The sequence below is a fragment of the Lissotriton vulgaris genome, chromosome 9 (assembly GCF_964263255.1).
Source record: "Lissotriton vulgaris chromosome 9, aLisVul1.2, whole genome shotgun sequence".
Taxonomy (NCBI): Eukaryota; Metazoa; Chordata; class Amphibia; order Caudata; family Salamandridae; genus Lissotriton; species Lissotriton vulgaris.
This window is the reverse complement of record NC_141697.1, coordinates 45,472,655-45,499,778: the sequence shown is the minus strand read 5'-3', so window position 1 is coordinate 45,499,778 and position 27,124 is coordinate 45,472,655. Positions and strand designations below refer to the sequence as shown.

The window sequence follows — 27,124 nt, the reverse complement described above, 5'->3', positions numbered from 1 at the left end:
AAAAATTCGATTATGGGGAGCAGAGTTGTTTTTGGTTAATTCGCATTTTAGCTTGATGAATTTGCTATTTTATAAGTCTCACATTTAAAGTGGAATGTATGGCATAGAAAACATCTCACAGAAATGATCTCATAAGCCCCGTTCCCTGTGCTCAGCCTTGCCTCTCCCCCAATCCTTGTCATAAAGGTTTGGAGGGAGGGTCATGGCTTCAAAATGTTTTATTTGGGGGGGGCTTAGAGCAAAAGTTTTGAAGGCCTGCCTCTTTCGTTCAGGGTTAAGTCCGGCCATGACCAGTGGTACTGCACATATGAGGCACTATGCACGTCAGCCTCTTCTCCCGGAGTGTCAGGCTGATGCATTCAAGGGGGCGCACAGCCCTGTCCTGTGTTCCCAAGTCAGACAGGGCCCCTACGTGCTGTCCGCCCGCCGAAAAGCAGACCCTCTTCTACAGCAGCATCTGTAACTACAAGTAAGTTAGCAAGTGTGCTTCATGTTTTGTGATGGTGACAGACTTCACTTCCACAAACTCTGAACAGACACTCAAGCAAGAGTCCTACTTTGCAGTAGCCTCTTTGCCAATCCTTTAATACTGACCAGTGAGGCCTTTCTCCCCTACACACATTGGAACAGCCGTGGAGGGAACTGGGAAATGGGCAGGTCATCAGTAAATACATGAGGTGCTGTGTGTTTGTCCTGCCCTGTGAGTTATGCGGGAGCTGCCACAGGCAGGCAAGCCAGTAAGTAAGTTGACCTCCTTTTTCGGCAACACTCAGAGAATAATATTTGCCTGTACCCTTCAGATCTCTGACTCAACTTCCAGTGGGGGCTGAGTCCGTTTTCATACATCCGATGATAAGAACAGAACAGCTACAACCACACACCACTTTCAAACACCTACAGGGTTTGATAATACTAATTAGGATGTTATACTACCCTTCTCCTAGAACTGGTCGCAATTTGCTCTTCAACTACTACCAATCACATTAGCTTTTTGTGAACCAACCTATGTATTAATAGGTTGGTTCACAAAATACTAACCCTGGGCGAAGCACTACGCTCCGCTCGCGGAGTTTGCGAAGTTTGCGCAACTTCGCACTACGCGAGCTGCACGTAGCACAGTGCGAACACGCGTAGTGCAGCGTATTTTAGTGCAGCGCTCATTTTTTGCTTGTTCGCGGTCCTGAACGTCATGTTCGCGACCGCGAGCAAGCAAAATTACATCCTGGCGAGATTCTCAACGCGGGGAGGTAAGGTTTCTCATTGTGAGTGGTTGCGCATGCTCGCGACCGCTCTCAATGAGAAACTACCAGTTCGCGTTGAGAAAGCTGCAGCTCGAGTAATAATCTACTCGAGCAGCAGAAATCTACAGCTCGCAGTGTGCAAGATGCAGTTTTCAATGATTGCACAGTGCCGGATGCTTGACCGCACTGTGCAATCATTGAAAACACATCTTGCACAGTGCAAACATGCTACTACGCAGCTCGCGTAGTGCTACGTGAAGTTCGCGTAGTGCGAAGTTCACTTCGCGTAGCTTCGCGTTGCGCTACTTCGCGATCTACGCCCACCCTTACAAAATACCAAACCGTAGTGGGTAACGATTTAACCTACCTCAATAATATGCATGAGTTAGGTCGTAAATTGTGACCCACTACGATTGGCAGAGTCGCAGGCGTGGTGCCCTGCTGGGGTTAGCAGACCACCATGTCTGTGATTGCTTTTAAATAAAGCAATAATTTTCTTTTAATATGCACACAGGACCATATGCTTTGCACATGAGGATCCAAGTCACTTCAGTTCATTCATATGCAGAAAGAATGAAATAGAGAGATGCCAGGAGTGCATTTTCCAGACGGTCTTACAACATTGGAACATACACAGACACAGACGTGGGACACATATTTACTTTGTGTTTGGTGTGAGGCAATGTGAAAGGAAATGCTCCTAATTGTTTTTAGAATTGTACATTTGATTAGAGAATTATGGGGGGGTCTGCTTTAATCTGCCACTATCAAGCTTCAGAGTGGAAATATCGGCACCCTGTCCTCACACAGTTCTGCAGACCAGGCAAATGCAGATCCTAAAATACATCATGGAACTTTTCTGAGCTGCAAAGAGAACGGGAGAAATTACGTTCTTTTTAGGTCTAGGCTAGACGGTACACATGCTGTCGCTTTGAGACATGTTGTTTTCAATCAGTGGGCTTACAGCCTGCCCAAAGCTTACCATTGGTAGACTTCAGCATTGCTCTCATTTCCTTTTTTCCATTCATCGTGGCATGCAGGCATCATGTCCTCTTCTTGTGTTAGGTCCTCCCTTAGAGCATGGACCAAATCCTTGTCTGCTTCCACATCTCCCGTTTTTGGAGCTATTTTTTAAATTTTCTCCATAGGAGTACTTGTGTTTTCAGGCCAGCTCCTCTATCCGTGTTCCTTCTTTTGCCTTTCACCCCTCTGCCCCAGTCTGATTCTTCTCTACCCTCGTTTGTGTCTGGCTTTTCGCCCCTCTCTTTTGTTATTGTTATTACATGTATGTATTGCTAAATGCCCAGCTCTGATCCTTGGTCTCAGGTTTCTAAATGGTTGTCATTATCAATTCAGCCACTCAAGTTCAGCACACACACCAAAGAACTGCAAGGAATCACTTCGTGTGCTGTCCAGCTCGCTTCCCGTTGCCTTTTAGACTTTTTTTTAGCCTAGTGTGTTGACATTTCTTAACTTTAGTTTTGCTTTCTCGTATTTTCCTATCGCAATTTTCGCGGCTCAATTGCCATAGCTGGCCATGCACCTTGCTAACACTCGTGGACACTCCCACACGTCTTGCATTTTACAGTTTCGCAGTCACCCGCTCTTGACGTGAGGCAATCCGGTATTTTTCAGTATGAGTTTCTAAACTTTTCAAGGTGTCGAGAAGGTAGAGTGGTAACACCCATCGCGTTTGAACACTGTTTCTAATATAGCGATCTCTGTACCCTGATACAGCCTGGGAAAATCTGTGTTTTATTATCCACAAGATCATGAACTTCTGCTGTACTAAATCGAACCGCCATTCATCTTGCAAGAGCAACTTGGTGTCTCCGCTTGAAACAGACTGCTGGAGGACACTTGCGCTGTTCAGTAAAAAAAAGACAAAATTGGTGTTTACATCAGCAAATTCTTGTTTCTACGACACGTCTTGGGGATGTGGTTGATTCATCCGCAGTCTGTCCAGGAGCACATCTGGACATGGGATCCTCACCAGACATGTTCTAAAGGCGTGCGCTTCATGCTCTGGCAGCAGCACTCCATCCCGAACGGAGGACCGGATGCTGCACTCCATCCCGAACTGAGGACTGAATGCTACACTCCATCTGGAACGGAGGGCTGGATGCTGCACTTCACCCCGAACAGAGGACATGATACTGCACTCCATACCGAACGGAGGACCAGATGCTGCCCTTCATCCCGAACGGAGGACCAGATGCTGCACTCCATCCTGAACGGACGACCGGATGCTGCACTCCATCCCGAACGGAGGACCGGATGCTGCACTCCATCCCGAACGGACGACCGGATGCTGCACTCCATCCCGAACGGAGGACCGGATGCCGCACTGTCTCCCGAACGGAGGACCGGATGCTACACTCCGAACGGAGGACCGGATGCTGCACTTCACCCCGAACAGAGGACCGGATGTTCGACTCCATTCCGAATGAAGGACAGGATACTACACTTCACCCGGAACAAAGGGCTGGATGCTGCACTACATCCCGAACGGAGGGCCGGATGCTGCACTCCATCCTGTAAGGAGGACCGGATGCTGCACTTCACCCCGAACAGAGGTCCGGTACCTGCACTCCATTCCGAATGGAGGACTAGATGCTGCACTCCATCCCGAACAGAGGACCGGATGCTGCACTCTATCCCGAACGGAGGACCGGATGCTGCACTCCATCCCGTACGGAGGACCGGATGCTGCACTCCATCCCGAAAGGAGGACCGGATGCTGCACTCCATCCCGAACGGAGGACCGGATGCTGCACTTCACCCCGAACAGAGGACCGGATGTTGCACTCCATTCCGAATGAAGGACAGGATACTACACTTCATCCGGAACAGAGGGCTGGATGCTGCACTACATCCCGAACGGAGGACCGGATGCTGCACTTCACCCCGAACAGAAGACAGGATGCTGCAGTCCATCCTGAAAGGAGGACTGGATGCTGCACTCCATCCTGAACGGAGGACCGTATGCTGCACTCCATCCTGAACGAAGGACCGGATGCTGCACTTCACCCCAAACAGTGGACCGGATGCTGCACTGTCTCCCGAACGGAGGACCGGATGCTACACTCCATCCCGAACAGAGGACCGGATGCTGCACTCCATCCCGAACAGAGGACCGGATGCTGCACTTCACCCTGAATAGAGGACCGCATGCTACACTCCACTCCGAACGAAGGACTGAATGCTGCACTCCATCCCGAACGGAGGACTGGATGCTGCACTCCATCCCGAACAGAGGACCGGATGCTGCACTCCATCCAGAATGGATGACCGGATGCTGCACTCCATCCCGAACGGAGGACCGGATGCTGCACTCCATCCTGAAAGGAGGACCGGATCTGCACTCCATGCCGAACTGAGAACCGGATGCTGCACTTCACCCCGAACAGAGGACCGGATGCTGCCCTGTATCCCGAACGGAGGACCGGATGCTGCACTCCATCCCGAACGGAGTACCGGATGCTGCACTTCACCCCGAACAGAGGCCCGGATCCTGCACTCCATCCCGAACGGAGGACTAGATGCTGCACTCCATCCCGAACAGAGGACCGGATGCTGCACTCCATCCCGAACGGAGGACCGGATGCTGCACTCCATCACGAAAGGAGGACCGGATGCTGCACTCCATCCTGTACGGAGGACCGGATGCTGACCTCCATCCCGAACGGAGGACCGGATGCTGACCTCCATCCCGAAGAGAGGACCGGATGCTACACTCCATCCCGAAAGGAGGACCGGATGCTGCACTCCATCAGAACGGAGGACCGGATGCTGCACTTCACCCAGAGCAGAGGACCGGATGCTTCACTCCATCCCAAACGGAGGACCGGATGCTGCACTCCATCCCGAACAGAGGACCGGATGCTGCACTCCATTCCGAATGGAGGACTGGATGCTAGCTGGAGCATGTGTGTGCTTGGTTTGTGAGCCTGTTTGGCCGTAGTTGATTGTTTCACACCATTTAGGTAAGGCTCTTTTCCATCCTTACCTCGAAAGCAGCAGATGCTGCACCTGTTTCTTTTCGCTGTCCATACCCTTCTTGCGCTGTGGTTCAGGTGCTCTTTTCTTTATTTGCTTCTTCCCCTTCCATCCCTATGCTCCTGTTGCCTCTTCCCCAGTGCGTATTCATCCTCACCCCCATTGTCCGTGTTACCTTTCCCTCACCTGCCATATAAAAATAACCCTATGATGCAGCCAGGGTTGGCTGCATTATATCGCTTTTATTTTATTACCGTCTTGTTCCCTCCCATGTTGTTCCTCTTGCCCTGCTTGTTACAAGAATGGCACTCTGCTCTGCAGTCGGTGTCTCAAAGTCAACACTGCTGAAATAAATCAGGCATGCCACTGGTTTGGGGTTGGTGAGGGTTGAGGTTACTGCCCAAATTGTTAATAATGACTAAACTAAGTCCTGGACGCTCTGTAACGTCTGTGTCCACTGGGCAGGAGCATCATTCATCCACACCTACGCATGAAACAGTGGTGTAACATGTCTGTTCTCTGGTTCTGTAAACGTACTCACCCTACATGGTCGCTCACTCCTATTTGGGGCAGGTGTTTATGCTCTAACACATATAAAGTTCAACAGCTGTCACTGCTTGTAGTGGTCTGGTGCCAGCACCCAGCACAGATGTCAGTGTACGTGGCACTGTTGGGAGCACCTGTGATAGGGTGACAAGATGTCCTGGTTTTCCCCGGACGGTCCCCGTTTTTGGAGAAGTGTCCCTGTGTCCCGACACTTTTCTCAAAGTGAATCAATGTCCCGGTTTTCTAACAGTGTCCGGGTTAAACACAGAAATGTCCTAGTTTTTCATTATTGTTCCGGTTGATTGCACTGCTTACAGCGTGTGATGTCACTTAGGTGAGTGCTGTAAAGGCTGCACACCATTGGAGGTAGTTACTTTTGAGCCACGAAGCAGGACTATTGGTAAAAATACACTTTTCAGAAATTGACTATTCACCACTTTCCCATCACTGTTGTCGAATAACAATCTGCAGGGTTACAAAAGAAACCCGAACCAGCCAGGCTCTCTTTCCTAAAATCAAATAATAAACGTACTGTTTCTTAAACAAAAGACCACAACCCCTTAATGACAACGCATCTTTTTCACATAACAGTCCTTGTTTACTAAAGTACATGGTGCTGTGGAGAAAAAGCTAAAAAAATAAAAATGTACAGGGGTGTAACGCAGGCCCCTGCGGAGCAAAGGTGGTTGGGGCAACACTTCGAGGGGTCCCTAGCCCTTGAGGGACCCCCTTTCGGCCCAATGCCAATTAATATCTCTGAGAAATGCAGTGGTAGCTGGTGATGTGTTAAAGTGGGGCATAAATGTCTGTCTTGAATGCCATGTGGCGAGTGATCTCAATTCTTACAATTCTGGAGACCAAAACACTGATCCTTGCAGCAGGGACTGTAACCCACTGAACTACCTTAACATAAATAATGAGGTTCCAATCCAAACGTTTCTTAAAGTAATCAGCCGCACGCCACTGCCGTGCTGCTACTCATCCCTTGTTCCCTTGTCAGTTCATCTGAGCAGCAACACATGGGGATTTAGTGAAACACGGTTTGCAGGCGCTGTATCCTCAAGGCTTTGTATTAAGTAGAGAAATGCTTTTTTTGGGAGGATGTTATTGAGGTTGTTGGAGATGATACAAGATTGTGTTTATCCAGTTGGTATGACCATCTTTCAATTACACAGGTACATTTACCTACAATTTTAGTCACAGGGAGACAAAGTCATGCTGTGATATTCACACAATAGCTGAGGCCACGTTCAAACTCAAATTCCCAAGTTGCATTGTCGGCAGCTTAGCCGTGGAATCAAAGCTCCTGCCAATTATGTCACTTTGCATATTGCAGAGGCACCTATAGAATGTACACTCAGTTTTTTTGTTGTTTTAGTGGTGATGTGTTTTTTTTCACTAAAACAATGGTAGTTCTTGTTAGATGAGAGAACACCAGAGGAACGAGATTTGGCGTAGAATCCTTTAATATTTTAATTTCTTGGCTCTGGATATTTGAAATTCCCTATGTCTTGGTGGGAAGGGTTAGTTGCATCTTTCCACCCCAGATTACCGACCCTCATATATATTACTTCAGTTCCACTCCAAATAGCAGACCATAGACATTCGCAGATTACATCTGGTCTCCTGAGTCTCAGTCACTTTCAATCCCTCATTAATTAAACAACTCACACTGAATATTGTATTGTAGTAGCTACTATATAGTGCTTCCCACACCTTGCAAGGAGCTATGAAACAACAACCCCTACAAATACAACATCCTCTACCTAGGGTACCATATTCATACTGCTTCAGCACCTTCTTCAGGGTATAAAGCGCTATAAAAATGAAACTATTATTCAATACCACCTCCTACCCACATCCTCCTCTACACCATTGGTACTCATAGTACGGCCCACGGGCCGCCAGCGGCACGGCAGGCCGTTCTTGGCGGCCTACGGACCTTTCAGGTAATGTACCCATGGCCCCCCAGAGAGAGAGTGGAGAGAGGGAGAGTGGTGAGAGGGAGAGTGGTGAGAGGGAAAGTGGAGCGAGAGAGAGTGGAGAGAGAGAGGAAAGAGAGAGAGAAAAAGTGGAGAGAGTGGAGAGAGAGGGAGGGGAGACTGAGACAGACTGATTTAGACTGACTGACAGACTGACAGACTGAGACTGACTGATAGAGACTGACTGACTAAGACTGACTGAGACTGACTGACTGAGACTGACTGACTGAGACTGACTGACTGAGACTGACTGAGGCAGACTGAGACAGACTGACTAAGACCGGCTGACTGACTGAGACTGACTGAGACTGCCTGACTGACTGACTGAAACTGACAAACTGACTGACCGAGACAGACCAACTGACTGAGACTGACTGACTGAGGCTGGCTGACTGTGACTGACTGAGACTGACTGACTGAGACTGACTGAGTAAGAGAGAGAGAGAGACAGACTGTAGGCAAGGGTGGTCACCTACTATAGCAAATGTTGAGGCAAAGTCTGTTTCAATGGAATTAATGGTTACTGCCAATGGAAGACCTCGAATTTGTCATCTGTAATGCTTCATCTCGGTCTGTGGAGGAAGCTGTCATTGTAGTCCCGTTTCTATGTCTATGAAAGCTCTCAAATAGTCCTACTTTTATGTTGATGGTTACTGCAAACCGTAGTCCTACTTCTAAGTCTATGACCTGTTCCCGTTTTTTGTTTTGAGAATCTGGTCACCCTAACCTGTGGTAGTAGTGAGATTTCTCAGCAGTCTCAGCAGACAGTGCCTTTAAAAAATATTTCTGCCACCAGAAGTGTTTTTTTAATAATAATTATGTACTGAGTGCCTCTGAAGGGCACAGTGCCCACAGGAGCAATGCTAAGAGGCGTGAATTGCTGCAATTAAGGCCTAGCGGCCAGTGCTCCACTTCCTGTCTCTAGATGTCTCCTCTTGCATTCCTGGGCACTGACACTTATGTCTGGAGAGTAGTGCCACAAAGTGTGGTCAAATTAAAGAGGGTGGATGTTGCGGACTGATCACATGCATCTGGAGAGTAGTGCCACAAGGTTAGCTCACATTAACGGATGTGGAAGTTGCGAAATGATCACATGCTTTTGGAGAGTAGGGTCACAAAGTATACTCACATCAACGGAGGTGGATGTTGCGAACTGATCACATGCTTTTGGAGAGTAGGGTCACAAGTGTGCTCACATTAAAGGGGTGAATAATGTGGACTGATCACATGCATCTGGAGAGTGTGCTCACATTAAAGGAGGTGGATATTGCGGACTGATCGCATGCGTCTGGAGAGTAGGGTCACAAAGTGTGCTAACATTAACCTGATCACATGTGTCTGGAGAGAAGTGCCACAAAGTGGGCTCACATAAACGGAGGTGGATGTTGCGGACTGATCACATATGGCCAGAGAGTAGTGTCTCAAGTGTGTTCACATTAACGGAGGTGGGTGTTGCAGACTGATCTCATGCATCTGGAGAGTAGAGTCACAATATGTGCTCACATTAAAAGAGGTGTTTCCTGAGGGCTGATCACATGCGTCTGGAGAGTAGTGCCACAAAGTGTGCTCACATTGAAAGAGGAGTTTGCTGAGGACTGATCACATGCGTCTGGAGAGTAGTGCCACAAAGTGTGCTCACATAAACGGAGGTGGGTGTTGCGCACTGATCACATGTGTCTGGAGAGTAGGGTGACAAAGTGTGCTCACATTAAAAGAAGTGTCTCCTGAGGGCTGATCACAAGCGTCTGGAGAATAGTTTCACAATGCGTGCTCACATAAGGAGAGTTGTTTCATGAGGATGACCACAAACTGTAAATAAGGCCCTTATTTGAGGGATTGCGATGATTATTTGTGGTACATTAGGCTTTTACAATCCTCCAGTTTGCAGAGTACAGGAGCATTAACGGACGTTTTGGGCAAGTAAAATGGAAGGTGGGAGCAGATGCCTATGATATGAAGTTGAGAATTTCATGTTGGCATTAGAATGGACTTCTAGGACTGAGTAGGAGTTGAAGAGGATAAAGGGGTGTTGGTGAAGATTGCATCCAAGGATTTACTGGGCATATTATCAAGAACGGCGTTAAAATTATCGCCGCTTTAGCGGCAGGAAAGTGCAGCTAAAGTGGCGATAATGGGCTTGATAATATGCCCTTGTGAATTCCAATAGAAGCCCATGTTCTGGCGTGAACATGGGCTTCTATTGGAATTCTTATGGGCATATTATCAAGCCTAATATCGCCGCTTTAGTGGCAGTTTCCTGCCGCTAAAGCAGCGATCATTTTAACGCTGTTCTTGATAATATGCCTCCCCATTGTTTTGGTTATATGAGGGATTATAAGCAACACATAAATCAACCAGATGTACCAGCAGAAAATCATTCCACTGAAAAATAACAAGACCAATTTAAAATGTGTTTTTAATTTGGAAGCAGGACCCATTATTACGGATTATCTATGTTCCAATAACAACCCGCTCTTGGTCTAATATTTCACATGTTCCTAGGCATCAGCAGTATGTAATATATTTCAAAGACTTATTTTGCATTTGTAATCTCACCAAAAGAAACAATGTATGAAACTAATTTGCTAACGCAAATGGGTTTGCGAACCCGTTTGCGCATGCAAAAACACTTTGGGCCATGTACATATCCTATTTAATGAGTCGCAATTTTTTTGTGACTCGATATTTGGAAGGGGCGTTCCCTTCCAAATAGCGAGTCTCCAAACAATGTACTAATAATGTTTTGCGACCGAAATTGCGGTTGCAGAACACTCGCAATTACCACCTAATTCAAGTAGGTGATAATGTATTTGCAAATGGAAAGGGGTGCCATAATTTTTGGAAGGCAGGCAGTAGTCCCAGGGACCACTGCCTGCACTTAAAAAATGAAACAAAAACTTTCTTTTTTTTTTTAAATGCATCCCATTTTAATTTAAAGGAAACGGGCTGCATTTAAAAACAACAACAAAAACTGCTTTATCAAGCAGTCCCAGGCATGGTGGTCTGCTGATCCTAGCAGGCTACCATCCCTGGGAGGGCTGGCATTCACAATGGGCTCGCAAATTGCGAGAGGATCATTAATATTAATGAGCCTCGCAATTTGTGACCCCATTGGGAATCACAAAATAGTGTAAACACACTGTTGTACATTTAATTTAGCACCTAGCAATTTGCGACTCGCAGTGTGGTGCAAATTGTGAGGCGCTAAATGAAAGGGTCATACATCTGTACCTAGATGAATACAAACTCTACACAAATCACGTATGGCAAACACTCCAATCAAGGCAAAGATTCTAGATAGCAAAAAATTAACTGAGAAAAAGCAATTGTGTTCCTTACGTGACATGACGTGAAGTCCTCATCTATAATACTTTGATCAATTTACAGTTACAGCAGCTAACAATTATCGCTGAAGCTTGGCGAGATACTAGAAACAACGGCCTCAAACTACTGGATTAACATCAATATGATTACTGTTGAAGATTGGCTAGATAAAACGAATAACTACACATACCCACTGGATTAACAGCAATATGGTTACTCGTGAAGATTCACGAGATACAAGAAGCAGCTACACACAACCACTGGATTAACAGCAATATGGGTATTCCTGAAGATTCACGAGATACCTGAAACAGCTACACAAAACCACTGGATTGACAGCAATAAGATTATGGCAGAGGACTGGAGAGTTACAGTAAACAATGACATAAACCCTGCAATCAGCAATATTATTATTGAAAAGAACAAATCATTTTTCATAGTTCAAACTTTCCACACCCATTAAAACTAGATTCAGCTATAGGTGCACAAAAATAGATTCACAATGAAAATGTAGCTACTCAGGCAACTCAGTGTCAACCAAACAAGTATTATTAGGTAATAATCAGTACTACGGGTAGACTAAAGTCATCGCCGACCATTAGAAAATTCATTCAATCGGTTTAGTCTACAGGGCTAGACGGATCCTAACACTGGATGTAAAATTGTAGATGGCAATATTCTTAACATTTGTTTTTTGCCATTACATCTTTTGTTCTAAACTAAAAAAGCCATTAAAATTGTTTATAAATGAAGCCTGGATGGTAATGAAAGGTGTTGGATATTTAACCCAAAGAGAGGACGCACAAACCCCCCCTTTAGATTAATGGATGCTGTGATCCTACGAAGCATCTCGAAAAATTACAAATTGCTTTGATACGCACACAAAAATAATTTTCACCAAAGTGTTGAAAACACCACAAGGTGGAAGACTGAAATATAAAAGAACTGGACAAAGAGGTACTATCTTAATTTTTGTGATCATACAAGTGAGTAGAAAAAGTCGAAACAAGTTTACAAAATAAGCAGCAGAAAATAGTGTAGAAAACTATAAGTAGCAGAACAAAGGGGCATATTATCAAGCCTGGGTGATAAAGTTATCGCCGCTTTATCGGCAGAAAACTGCCGATAAAGTTGCGATAATGGGCTTGATAATATGCTCTATGGAATTCCAATCGAAGGTCATGTTAGATGTCCTTCACATTTAACATGAGCTTCGATTGGAATTCCATAGAGCATATTATCAAGCCCATTATCGCCACTTTATCGGCAGTTTCCTGTCGATAAAGCGGCAATTATGTTATCGCCCAAGCTTGACAATATGTCCTAAAGTTTCTCAAGAACATGCAAGAAAGTAAAACTTTTGGCCAATCCTGCAGTCCTTGAAAACCCCTCATTTTTATGTGCTGACCCGATCGATGTCTTTAAGTGGAAATGGCCTGTTTACTGCGGTCAGCCACAAAAACTATGTTCAAACGGACAACACATTTTTATTTCCAAATAGCCATAAAGTCGTTATTTGTGCGCCATTGCACCAAGTACAGACATTGGGGCAAGAGTGGAGGAAATATTGCTCTACCAGCTCCTAACACATGATGATTTTAGATTGCATTTCACATTACACCAGATTGGGACTACAAACAACATTGTTCTCGAGCTCTCATGAAGTGTCTCTCAAAATTAGTACCTTTCAGGCTGAGATCACACCTCATTTGCACCTTTAATTGACCTTTGCTTGCCAGGTGCTACTTGATAAGGCGGGCTGAACAGTAACCAGCATGGCAGAAAGGAAATCCATGGGTGCTGCCACGTGGGTAATTTCTACTTAGAAGGCATCTATAACACAACTCACTCCTACAGGTAATCCCTGAAGTCTAAGGGCCTTCTTACGAGTCGGGGTGTGTCGGTTGCGATCCAGCCATCATAGTACGGGCGGGCGGTCCGACTGCTGTATTATAAGTTTGGCAGTCGGACCGCCATTTGACCGCCACAACCTCCATGGAACCACATTCCCTGGTGGTGGAGCAGTGTCAGTTGCATCAGTACCATTCGAGTCCGCCCCCGAGAAGAGTACGTGGAGTGGGTGAGTGCTTCGTCTCTCCCCCGACTCGTCGTGTTGACCGGAGCTGTCTCCTACGGGAGGTTCGTCCCTGTAAGAGCTGCTAGCAGGTTGCTCTTGAGAGAGGGTTGGTGCCACTTTCTTTCCTCTCTCTCTTCCTCATGGCTCCTCGCGTCCTACGGCTCTCTGTCAGTGGCCATCAGGGAGGCTGCTGGGTCTCACTGGCAGTGGCGAGCCTGTTCGACTTCATCTGGGATCAGCACCGGTTTGGAGCATACAAGCATATGATTTGAAAGTGCTTTAGATAAAAATAATGAAATTCACCTTCAGAAAAAGAGCAGACGCCCTTGAAGCATCATCATTTATCCATATACGCTCAAGCCCATGCACGCGATATAAAGCTGACAGCCTGAAAGTCCCAGAGGGCTCTTTAAATCAATACATGCGTTTTGTGCAGCAATGCCTACAATTCATTTACTTGAATGCATAGTCAATTCATATTAGAAAAAAGTAAAAGCTTTTAAATGGTTGCTTATTTTGGAAATCAATACAGCACATACAGTGGAAATTAAGTTTTATTTTATTGAAGCCTCAAAGGCATAAATGGAGCGACTGAGAGAAGTAATCAGAGCAGGAAGGAGACAGAGTGAAAGAGAGAGAAGACATTTTCTGGCTAGAGTATTGTGGGTATCCAAAGATTAAAGTCTCAGGAACATGATAAATGAGGATTAGCAAGAATCAACTCATCTCAGAGGCTATCTAGCACATGTGCAAAGATATACATTTGTTTTAATAACCTTGAAATCCGTTATTAACTAAACACTCCATGACAAACAAATATTTGCAGGCAGCAAACATTTAATTGGCTTCTTCACAGTCAACATTTTTAAAATGTTTATTGAAGGAGACCAGAGTAAATACAAATTAGGATGTTTTAAACTTGGAATGAATCTACAGAAACTAGAAGCAAATAGCAAATGGAACTTGTAGTAGTTCATAAAGGACAACAGAGTCAGACAAGTACATTTCCTGGAGGAAATGGTACAAAAGAGACAACACAGGAAGTGTGGACACAGATGGAAAAAGATTAATAACAAATAAATGGAGCGTCAACAAACGAGAGAAACTGGGCAACACGCCTTAAAGGCCTACCAGTGTCCATTACACCGGACAGCCCCAGCCCAAGTGTGCAGTGTTGTGTTTCATGTCGCCACATTTGCAAGAACTGTGCCTTCAAGGAAATTAAACCACTTCATTTTTCACTTTCAACGGGTCACTTCATTTAATATCCATGGTCTTGCTAAAAGTGTTGGTTGCACACTATGCCTACATGCTTATTTATTTGGTCATGCTCAGTGTTGGACATGTGGATAAATTACTGGTGCCAAACAGGCAGTTTTTTCGGCAAGGATACACCCGCTTATGGGACATTGGCTCTCACAAGTTGGCTTCAGCTGACTTTGTTTGTGAAAAACCTCTAGCAACAGTTTTCTGCATGTTTGAATCTTCATGCAATTCATTGTGTCTCCCTGTCTCAAGTAAGAGGGAGCCATCAAGCTAAGAAAAATTCAGATTACTTGTGTTTTTTTTAATAACTAAAATGACTCACCTAAGTAAAGGCAGATAAAACTGTTATGCTTCGTTTTGTTTTAAAATACGGCTCGCGCACCTTACCGTCTTGTTGGTGCCGCGCAGTGGAGCAGGGGAATCCGCTGTGACGTCTTTGCTTCTTTGCAGCACTTAGCTGCTGTGTGATGCCTGCCTGCAGCAACGTGCCTTGAGCCACCCATTGCTGCATTGCTTGTGAGTGCCGCCATTTTGTGCTTGGCAGCAATGTATTTCAAGATTGTATTCTTACGGAGGAGTCACCGTTCTGTCATCCTTATTGATAATGCAAATACGCTTTTGAAGTTAGCTCAACGTTTATCATGATTGAAATCAAATTCTTCCAAGTCTCTAGTGTTTGGGTGGTGAGTTCATGTTTCTTTCCTCTTAAATGCACGGAGGACACTGGACTTTGCCTACAGTTAGTGTGGTGATTTATAGTTTCTTTTAAAGCCCTGATGCCATCCAATCTTCAGTGGGTGTCTTCTGTGAAGCATTTTATTTTCTCTGTCATTTAACATGGAGCCGCCGTTTTCCAACGAAGTCCTGTCTGGTTTATAAGAACCTTTTTCTGTTGACTTTTTGCTCTCATTGTTAAGAGTGAAGGTTGGTAAAGAATTGGTCTTTGTCGCAGGATCGCAGTGACACGCACATCATTGACATTGTCTTCATTTTGGTTCATTTACAAAGCGAATAGTAATCCCATGTTTTAGGTGCATGTTTAAATAATATACTTGGAATGCTCTATTTAAAAGAAATACACATTTGTTTTCAGTGACATGTTTTGTTGTATGCCAACTGGATTGGGTTCTACTTCAGAACCTTTAGGTTAGCCCATTTCGTTTTGTTGGGTGCACTCACCCTTACAAGAGAAGAGGGTGGTTGTCTGCTTTTCTATTGGTGATTTTGGCATGTTTTTTCAGTCCCATGTCCTCACATTAAGCCACTTTACCCTTACAGGAGAGTTGGCTCAAGAGGCTATATTCCCTTTTATGCCTGGAATGGTTCTTAGTCTCATTTCCTCTCTTAAGTCACATGACTTAAACAGGAGGAGTGGTTTAAGGGGTTTCTCTCCTTTCCTTTCTGCTGTAGTCCCATTTAATGCTTTGTGTTCTCATGTCACCATTATGTGTAAGTCACCCTGTGCTTCTTCTTCGACATATTGTGTGTGTAAGTCACCCTGTGCTTTACGTCGATGTATTGTGTGTGTAAGTCAACTTGTGCTGCACTTTGGTAATGTTGTGTAGTCTTCCTGCAGCACTTGTCCTTATAGGGGTTAGTCCCATACAAAGCAGGTTGTTTGTCAAATTCTACATGTGTTTTACCCTTACATGAGGGAGGTTTTATAGGTCATTCTACCCTGTCTAGAGGGATGACTTAATGGGTTTCAGTCCCATTTACACAGCTTATTTTATGGGTCCCAGTCCCATTTTCAGGTGTCCCTTACATGAGGGGTGGTGTGTTGGGTTATAGTCCCTTCCCCACAGTTATTATGATCTGGTTCCTTACATGAGGAGTACTTTCTTGGGTGCAGTCTACCCATAACTTTAGAGTTCTGGGGTGCTTTAATCCCTTTACTCTTTTCACATGTGTCCATTAACATTAACCATGTCTTTTCATGTGGTGTTAGCTCACCTTGTGTCTGTGAGCTGTACGTTCTCTTCTTTCTTTATGTTTCAGTATTAAGGAGGAGGATGGTGATAGTTCGTTTGTATTTTTTCATTCTTTTTTCCTCCTTTGTTTGGTCTGTGCTACCTCTTGTGGTGTGGTTTTACCATTCATCCCAGGGTTATGGACTATTGTCTCCATTTGTACATTGCTGTGTATAGTAGTTTTAATTTTAGTATCGTTTTATTCATCTTTCAATTTAAAGGGAGAAGATAATGTAGTATCTTCATCTTATGTTTATATTGTTCCCTTTCACCTTGTTTCTAGCTGCTCAGCCAGTGTGAGTGTTCTGTGTGGAATGTTGGGAATGTTGGTGTGAGGGTCATGTGTGGAATACTTGGGTGCCTGGTGTGAGTGTTGACAGTGGGAAGACGGGATGAGCAGCTAGCAGGCTGCTCCTGTTGGGGCTGTTACTTATCTTATGGACTTAATAAACATCCTTAAAAGATACTACTTGGCTATGTCTGCTATGTTACCTCTATGCATGGGACAACACAACTACACAAATGCAAGAAAGAGCAGCATTTCCCTTTCCATCATAGCATACACCTCGGAATTCTGTACAGACATAACAAGAGTACTCTTCATCCTCGGTACAAGACAGCAACTTTGAGGAAGAGTGTGAGAGTGGTAGAAGGAACCTTCAATGCACAAATTAGGGATCAACAATAGGGAAGTGATGACACCAGTCTGTCTCTAGGGCCAGATGAAAGAGGTTCAATCACACTTACCATAAAGTAAAGTAGATGAAACTCAGACATCGGAGTCCCCTATATCCTGTTCTAAGTGTTGCTGTTTTTCATTGTACAGTAGTCTTAAAGCTTGGGATTGGGTAAACACATGGGTTCCATCACCAGTAATACAGATAGTAGACGAGAGGCACTGACACTGAGTGTAACTAACTTGTAGTCTCGCCTCCTCGTCTAGGTAGCATGCATTAAACAGGAAATGTCAAAGTTTTTAACCCTAACGAAAAGATCACTTTTCTTATCAGCTGCTATAGTCACTGCTTCTCTTTCAGATGGGGATCCCAAATTAAACCAAAAGTGTTGCCACACTGGAGACTTTTGCACCTGGCCCCTTGTCCATGGCCTAAAAAGACATCCACCCTGCTCCCTCTCAATGACAACTAAGCTAACCTCCCTCTCCACAACAATTCAGCTAACCTCCACATGACCAACCCACCCAGCAGCACTCTACTCAACTCCCATAAATACCCATATGACTTCACCATACCGTGCTTCCCTAGCTATCCACTCACTATACCACACCACACAACTCCATTATCTCACTTAGCCTCAACAACTGGCACATTCCCTCAATTCACTTCTCCAACTTTACTATGGCCATCCTTCCCCCACCTCACCATACTACAGGTTCAGCAACGTACTCCCCATTGACTGCCCCTTCTCTATTCTCCACACAGCCTTTAACCCCTCATACCTACAACATTAGACCACCACTCTCCATGCACACCCCATTCCACTCCCATCCCACTACACTATGATACTGATAACCTCTCTCTCCCAAACCTCACTATACCAGAACACAATTGCGACATACTACCCCAAAACAATACCAGCAAAATACTCCTTACGACCATCCCAACCCTCCTCCACCATCCCACATAGCTTTATGACCCCACACAACTCATACAACTTGCCCATCCATCCCACTCACCAACACCAAAATGCTTCTGTTTCACACATAGAACTCAAACTTGCACCTCTGATTTATGAAATACACGAAGTCTCCACTCTGTTATCAACCGAAAACCACACAAGCGTCAGACAAAATGTAGACACTAAACACAAAACTCTCAATGACACTTGGGCCCACCCACGGGAAAAATACGACTAACAGTGGCAAAAAAGATAACACCTGTGAATGGCAAAGGGAAAGCTGAGGGAAGGGGCAGGACAGTCGACAAAAAAATACTGGAACCAAGCATGGAGATAAAAGCTTGTCTTTAAAATAACCCAAGGAGAAAGAACCTATACAAAAAAACATGAAGAAAGCGAAGGAACCAAACTGTACCAAGGACATTAAGCAAGCTACAGGACCCAACCAGCTGAGGGGACTGAGGAAACCCATGAAATCAAACTAAGCAACCCCACACAAGACAAAAAGAATACTGAGTAGGCTAATTTATGAAGAAAGCACTTGTACACGTGTTCTAGAGCTCCCGTAATGGTCTCTCACTGAGTAAAGTGAACTAACAAATAAATACCTGACAAGTAAATACAGATGATTTTATGCAAAGTTCTCTTTAAGTATCACGTCCAGGCAGACTCTTTACTTAAAACATGAATAAATGGATGGTATTTTACCTGAGTTGTCCGGCTTTCCCACGTGGCAGCCAACAGAGCAGATCAATGGAGACTGGCGGGATAGGGATGCAGGCAAGGGCCAGTTCACAAAGTCGCTGGGCAGCTGTAAATGGGTGGGCATTTTCCTAAGAGCAGCACTTGAACCCTGCAGCTCTTTGGAGCGGATGAAGCCAAGAGCAAAATATCCACTGTTAAGTTAAAGCTGCAGCTGGAGAACAACTTGAAATGCTCTGTTCACTTCTCCCATTACATGTGCCAAATACACTGTGGGCTCATCCCGCAGCCTGTCCTCTTCCAAGCAAACCATACCAGCATTGGGCTGGGGATGGCTCAAATTTTTGTTGACACCTGGTCAGTCCTGCTTATCATGACCATGGCACTGTTTGAACTCCACTTCTGGCCACAGAACTCAGAACCCAATAAAAAATTTGGAATAAAAAATGCTGCTCCGACCAGCCTGATGTCACAACACTGCCTTGTGCCTTCACAGTATGGAAACTCTTATCTAGTGTGCAAAGTTATCCTGTGCCCTGGGCACCCCCATTTTTTTGGGGGGGATGACTGGCACGGGTGGTAACTGACTCTGATTGTCCATGGGATCTGCCTAACCCGGCCCAGGGCCAGTGCTATGGTGAAAACACTGTGAAACTACGCACACACACACACTTTAGAGTACACTATGTGTTAGGGTACCCCTATGATTGACATGACCTACTCTAAAAGTCCCTAGTACACAATAGGGCAGGGGGATTAAAACTACCTTTCAGTCCCAAGTATATATTAGGGTATGGCAATTCAGAGGCCAGAAGCCCCTTCTGCACTTGCATGGGTGCACTGTTAAGAGCCTGAGGTCATTTTAAAAGCACCCATGTGTTGAAGGACTGCTTGTAACTGTAAATTGTGACCACACTCGACTTTAGTGGTAGGGGCACTTAAAAATTGATCAACTACAATATTTTGGCATAATAAGTACCCCCTGGGTCTCCCCTAGGTGTTGAAGGGATGGGGGGAGGGGGAGGTCAGGTACTTTTAAGGAGGGTCCTTCTAAATATGCTTTATAAACCCTGGGGGTAGAGGAATTGCACATTTCACTTCCCCTGTTGTAGTGAAGTGCTTATCAAAATCTAATTTTGTGCTAGGAGCACTATGGAGTGAGAATCTACATTATTTTTGCATATTCAGAACCCCTAAAGTCTCCCTTAGGTGTCTCAGTGCGGTTGTTCTTGTTGCTATAATCAGGGTCCTTATAAAATATGTTTTATATGCCCTGGTGTTGGAGACATTGGACATATCATTATCCCCATTTTAGATCCCCAGCCACATAGGTTAACATGGCAAAAGTTTATTAATGAATAACTATCACTAGGAATTCACGAAAAATATAATTCAAGGACTCCCCTGATTAGTCAGTTAAGAGGATTAGCCAGGCTGATTTGATGAAGTAATAAGTGGCACCCGGGGAGAGAAGCTAACAGGTAGGAGGGGGCTCTGCAACACAGGAATGCCAGAGAGAGGGGAGGGGTTGTAAAGCATTCCTTTCAACGGAATAATAGGACAGGCAGAGAAGGCCAGGTCCATCTACCCCATCCCCTCTGACCCCAATCAGGTGACAGCCTTAGGGAGGGAATTTGCAGATGTCTGGGGAGGAGAGCTATGGAAATGAGCCATACTGGAGTATGGTTTAACTAGTTCTTGCTCCTCTGCTGAGACTTCAGCCACATTGAATGTCAGAGGAATGGTGCTTTCTGGGAGACCACAATGCCACACTTTGGAGGAAGTGGTCGAACTCTGGGGTATTGTCCTGCACCTCATTGGGCAGGAGTCCCATTCTGTTTGACCCCAGAGAACACTGAATACGTATCTGAAAGGGACAGAACCTCTCAGATCTGTGACTTGAAACTAGGAGACAAAGATTTGCACCAACCTGGTCCTCCCCTCTGACTGACTGCACCTGCAGCACAATCTGGAACTAGGGCCCTGTGGACCTAACTTGCTACAAGAAGAATAAAGAGTGGACTCCCTGCATGCAACAGATTAACAGTGCTTGCTCAATTGGAGCACCACTACCAAGCATCACCAGACTGGAGTGCATCCAGTGGATTTGTAAGAGTTTTCTCCAAGTGTATTGCGGGAACTGAAAACCCAAACTTTCAAGAACCATCTTGAAGATTCCAGACACTTGGATTGTGTTTTGGACACTTTGAGAGCCCCAGAGGAACTTCAGGAAGACATTTTAGAAGATTGGAGAACTTTGGAGCAACTTTGAAAAAACGTCCAGACGAGGACCGACTCAATCGTGAGAGCCAAACTGGCGACCTTCAACCGCGAGCCAGCCTGCCCTGCTGGCTCATCCCGCTGAAAAGCTCCGGAGGTCCGACTTCCAGAGTTTGACCGGGAGCTCCCTGGAAAGTAAGCTGGAGAACCCTCACCAAACCCAGACTGGTGAGGAGCGTTGAGGTCCCCCGCAGGAGAAGCACCAGAAAAATGCATACGTCTAAAGGTAAAACTTTGACCAAGGACTACCCCAAGGGGTAGACACGCAGGGTTCCATTGTGGTCAGCCTGAAACTTTGACTTTGTCCCGGTATAGCGCAACCATATGTCCCAATAGGTGCTATTGGTTTCTATGCGTTATATAGAGCTACATCTTTAGAAATTCATATCTCCTGTTCCCTACATTGGATTTTGTTTTCGTTTTGGTGTCATTTTACAGATAAAAAAAAATCCTATTGTTTTAAATTGGCGTTGGATTTTTATTATGTATTGTGTGTTAATTATTTACTGGATTTGTGCTTTTTAAATGCTTTATATACCTGTCTCTTAAATTAAGCCTGCCTGCTTGTAGGCAAGCTAATTCGGGTTGAGTATGGGAATAATTTTTCAAGACCTATTCTGAGCCCTAGACTATGTTCGTGGCCTTATTGAGAGTGGAGGATGTTTCTATACCACTACTAATAACCCACTTTCCAACACCCGGCCAGGTGTTGGAAAGTGCATCGACTCTTCCATTTAAAAAAAAACAAGTTTCAGGTTATTGTCACTGATCTTTTGCTAAAGTATCTTAGTGTTTTTTTTCTTTATATCCATTGTTAGTGGGGGAATACCCACTATGCCCTTCATTAACAGGCTGCCCCTGCTAATTACATCCAAATATCTGGTGATGCAGATGTCCTAAAGAAGACCCCTGAGTCGTTACCGGTGACAGAATGAAAGCTGCTTAACATCCACTTAAAGAATGGTAAGCTAAGGTTTGAAAAGAAAACTTCTGGGATTAAACAATGCCACCTGCCTCAGTCTACGACCACCCACCCTCTTCAGAGGAACATTGGAAAGAAAGCAGAGTTGGAGCAGCACAGGAGGAACAATGCATGCCTTCTAGCATTGGCATGAGTACAGATGTAACAGCTCAGAGAAGCAGTTTTAATTTAAGTCATGTTCAAATAGGGAGAAGAGTGGCCAAGTGGTCAGTTGCTGACCTTGGAGCCTGAAGACTTAGTTCTAAGCATAGTGTTAAAATGTGACCATCAAATATGTGACTATAGGCAAATAACTTAATCTTGCTGTGCCTCATCTTGTAAATGGTTATTGTCAACATTAATTTCAAGGGGCTGTGTAGTACTTTCCGATTACACATTATCCACATAACATCTTGGGTTCTGTAGACTGGTTTTAACTGTCCACCCCTGTCTCCCTGCCTCACTCTACATACAGTACTGCTTCGTGTACACTTCATCAGGTTTGAAATTCTTCTAAAATAAAAAATAATGCTTTCTCTAAAGAGTAATGTTGTTTTCTGTGATACAAAGTTTGCACAATCTCAAATGTCTACCAAAAACGAGTTATACTCTAGTGGGAACAGTCTGAATTTAATAACATTAGAAAGTACCATAGATAGCTAAAACCTGACCGTTCCTAGTTTTAAAATGAGATAATGATCAATTGTTAATCTTGGACACACATTTTGTAGCAGATAAAGTAATTAGTTAACCATAAAAGGCCTAAACATAGCTATGATTTACATTATCTGTTGTTCTTGCAGCCCAAATACACAACATTAAGACTGCACGGATGAAGCTTGAACTGACACAAAGGGCTGTCCTGGGGGCAACTTCAAGATCATAGAAATGTGCTATCACAATTGCCTGAAGTACTCTGGAAAATGGAGCATGTTGCTCAACAGGTCCGACCGAAGGTTTCTGAAAGCAAACCCTCTCAAGAGACACTTGATCTGGTGCATGGGTCATTGTGATGCACATAAACCAAAGCACATCTCACATCTGAAAAAACATGAATGCTTAGACCAGGAAGCAGTTTTGCACACATGTCTGTAAGGCCTACTATCAGCACATTCAAGGCATGCGTGGGAGTGTGTAACAAAAAACGTTGTCTAATATCGTCTGCCCCTTGTGCGCAATAGAAAAAAAGAAATGCATTAAAAAAGAAACCAACACGCCAGAAATGTGTCCACTTTTATCAATTAATTCAGTCAAGAGGGAAAAGGAAAGAATTACTCCAGTAGCATGATCATGTTTCTTTACCATTACGAAAAAATGACAGATATTCAATTGAATTTCCACTAAAAACTGAAAGAAGCAGTGACAACAGACAGAAGACTGGGTAGAAATACCCGACTGCCCCCACGAACGAAAACTATGCCACAAATTTCAGGCTGTCAACAGAGGTCCATTAGACCTGCCAAAAGTCCCATTCTCTATCATGATAGAGCAGGGTGGCATTTGGGCTTGGAGACAGCCAGGCATCATTCCTGCCTCTAGGTCTTCATGCAAGCAATTGGAAGCCACTGGAAAAGGTCAATGTAAAAATCAGAAACAATGAGGCGTGACGGGACTAGACATTTGTGTTATTGTGAGTGACTGTAGTACATCATTTAATATCCATTGAAAGTGCTGGTTGATTGCATCTCATAATCACCTTAAGTCCTCAAAATCAAAAGGTTGTCTCACTGTTAACAATATTTATTATTGGCAGATGAACTAATAATTTTCTGCAGCATCCACAACAGTGAATACTCTCTATGCAATAATATGGCATTGAGCTTTTGAGCAGGACCAGATTCCAGAATTATTTCACTTCTCGTTCAATTAGTATACTAAGTACCCAAAGTGTGCCCCTCAAGGCTCCAGCCATTAAAGCCTGCTTACTGTTGTACCCCCTACTCACTGTTGAAAGAACAGAATTAAAAAAGAGTGAATGTGAAATTACTGCTAAAGTATCCGTGAGAGAACAAACAACTGAAACGGAGGTGGTACTTGTGTTAACACAAGCCCCAGTAAAAGCTCCTCCCTCTGACCTGTCTTCTTGTAAGCAATTGTATTGTATGACCTGGTCATATCTCCTCTGTCTACAAGGCGCTGCATAAATAAGTAAATCATTCAAAGACCCACCATGCCCTCTACCCCTTCAATTCCTGTGGCTCCATCTCGCTCACGGATTGTACTGTAATTAAATGAATTGGTACACTTTGAAGGATGTGCCTACTGGTATATCATTACTTCAATATGTGACTGCAATGAACACTTTAAGATCATGATAGTTTTCAATTTCTCAGACCCCCAGCTCAACAAATAAATGCAGGGACCAAACAACTCTTTTAGGTAGCACCACGGTAAAGAATACACTGTAAACGATCCACTCTGCACTTTGAAGGCGAACCAAACGTCCGATGATTTAATCCACAGACTATGTTGACATATCATTTGTAGCCCAGCCAGTCGAGCTCCTTACTAACAGCCACTGTGTCTCTACAACTAAATATTATGATTCTTTAATAGCCTTTGATACATATCGATGGAAGATTAAACTGACTACGAACTTACATCATACTCACTTAAACAAACAAAATAAATAAAAACAATATACATGAAAAATTGTCAGCAACAAAGCTCTTTTCCAAGAGCTTTGGTGTAAGCGCAACTCAAAAATCTGAAAAATAGCTGCACTGTCTCCATGCATTCTTATTTCTTGTTGCAGCAATCCATTAATGACCATTAATGACTATAGCAAACATGGCGTTTGCTATAATAGGCTAACCCTACTTTAGCAAATGCCATGGATGTATCCAAGTTTACCCAAGTGAACCAGTATAGAGGGGATTGGTGGCTGACCAAGTCTGCATGTTGGGTTCCGACCTCACCAAATTCCAAAGATTAATTCACTGAAACAGTTTCCTCCACCTTACGATGAAAAATACTACTGTTGGTTTTACCTCATTTCAGAGGAAATCCATCAAAATACATTAGACTCAGCTCTGGTGTGTTGTCGAAATGTATGCATTTTTCAAAATACTGGACAGGAAAATGATAGTGCTAGTATCTATCAATGATGAAGAAGGCACAAGCAGATAGGTGCAAACAAAGAATTTATGAGGCACACCAACTACATGCAATTAACTGTTTGTAACATATTTTTTTGTAAAATAGAGTGTAAAACCGAAGACATAGGAAATAAGGTGACATACACACATTTCTTTACAGATTGCTATCACAGGTCTTGTAAACTGCATGGAGTCTCCATATTCCAGTAGTCTTGTATGAACTACTTTGGGTAGACAACACCCACACTTGTATAAATTGCTGAGTATTTTGCACAAATGTAAAAGATCTGCATCTGAAAGATACAGCTCCCAATGTCCCTATCCTTCCTGTTTCACTGACTTTTGATTAGAAATGGTTTCTAAAACCGTTTGAAAATAAAGGTCATTAGCTTCCTCCTCCTCCCAAAACAATACTTCAACTCACTCTCTTCTGGGACCGTGACATAAACTAAATAGTTCGCAATGAACCTCAGTAATTTTCTATCAAAACAGTGTCCAGACGGTTTATTGTGCAGACTTCTAAGTGTGGCTAGACTTGATGTAAGACCAAACTCCTTAACTTTTCCTTTCTCACACATTTGTTCGATCTTGTGAGGTCAAGGTCCTCTTTCGGTCCTTTTAATTTTTATATTGAGCATCACAGACAGCACAAGTTGTCTGGTTGAAAAGGACCAATTGTGGGCTTACCAAGAACCGACAGGAACTTACAATCAGCGCGTTGCTTACCATTTGCTGACTTAGTTGTAATTTTCCTTTGCTTGCTTCTCGCTCAATGGCTTTCCTTGTCCCAGCTTGACCAACTATTGTTTGTCCCTCTCCTTGAGTACAGCCTCCTTGCTATGTCTCTAATTAACTGGCTTTTATCTTTCCACTGTTCTCTTTTCGGTAACTACTTTTCTCTTTTTTGCTTAAGCACTCAATGAGAGTGTGTGTTTTATCTAGTTCCCTACCTCAGATGCTTCTCCTCAGCACACTCTTCATGTTGCTGTTTCTTTCATGTTGCAAGTTCTAGTTCGCCTATGTTTCTACAGCTGACAAAATCCCCTGTCTCCACTGCACTTTGTGTTGCTATCTCACTCGTGTTCTACCCTGCTTCAGGATGCAGGGATGAACTGCACCTCAGCTTTTTACAAAGAGAGCATGCATTCCATTTGCAATCTAATTGCTGGGCTAGGACCGACGACAGGAGGTCGTTTGGTACCAATTCCCAAACAATGTCGAATGGACTCAGGTTTGTCCGACATCATAATCGGGGCCCAAGTGTTGAATAATGGACAAAAGCCCTCAGAGAGCTGATGAATTGTTAGCAATTTGTGATTTTCTTGAATATAGTCTGTATGCGCCTGTTCTCCTGTCTGGTGAGCGGAAGATGATAAGAACTTCTGCTAACCAAAAGAAGCAACCAAAGATTCAGGTGGCGGTCCGTACCTTAAGAATAATTAGCCAAGCTTAGAGCTTAGCATTTCTTTAAAAATATATATTACAGCTGTATGAAATGGAAATTCAAGGCCATGCAGTAAGGAAGGAGCTAGCGGGTATGTGGTATACACCTGTTACAACGCAACTTTTACAACTACCTACTATTACAACGCAACTTTTACAACGCATACCATTACAACGCATTGCGCTGGGGGGCGCTCTAGGATAGGGAATAAGTATAATTTACTATCCAACACCTTCCCTAGTGTCCACGGGGACTGGAGTTAGAATAGTAAATTATACTTACCACTATCCAGCACCTCAAAGCGCTATGCGTTGTAATGGTATGCGTTGTAATGGTCGCGTTGTAATAGTAGGTAGTTGTAATGGTATGCGTTGTAACATGGTACATCCGGGTATGTTCACTACATTTTTACCAAATCAGTTGCAAGAAATAATCTGATATTATTTTACAAAAATGATTGTCTCTTTCCCAAAATGTGCCTTTGGAATTGTCAATCTTTTTAATAACTCCAGTTAGAACTACAGTCAGTGCGGGCAAGCAGCTGTGCTCAAATAGCCACGATTTTTTTTTTAAAAGGAGAAGGGGGTCAAATAGGA

The 27,124-nt window shown here is 44.1% G+C and overlaps 1 protein-coding gene across 6 annotated transcripts in view; it reads right to left on the bottom strand.

Moving 5' to 3' along the window:
* Positions 1–27,124, bottom strand: part of NOVA1 (NOVA alternative splicing regulator 1) — a 471,408-nt gene that overhangs the window by 331,338 nt on the left and 112,946 nt on the right. The window lies entirely within an intron of this gene.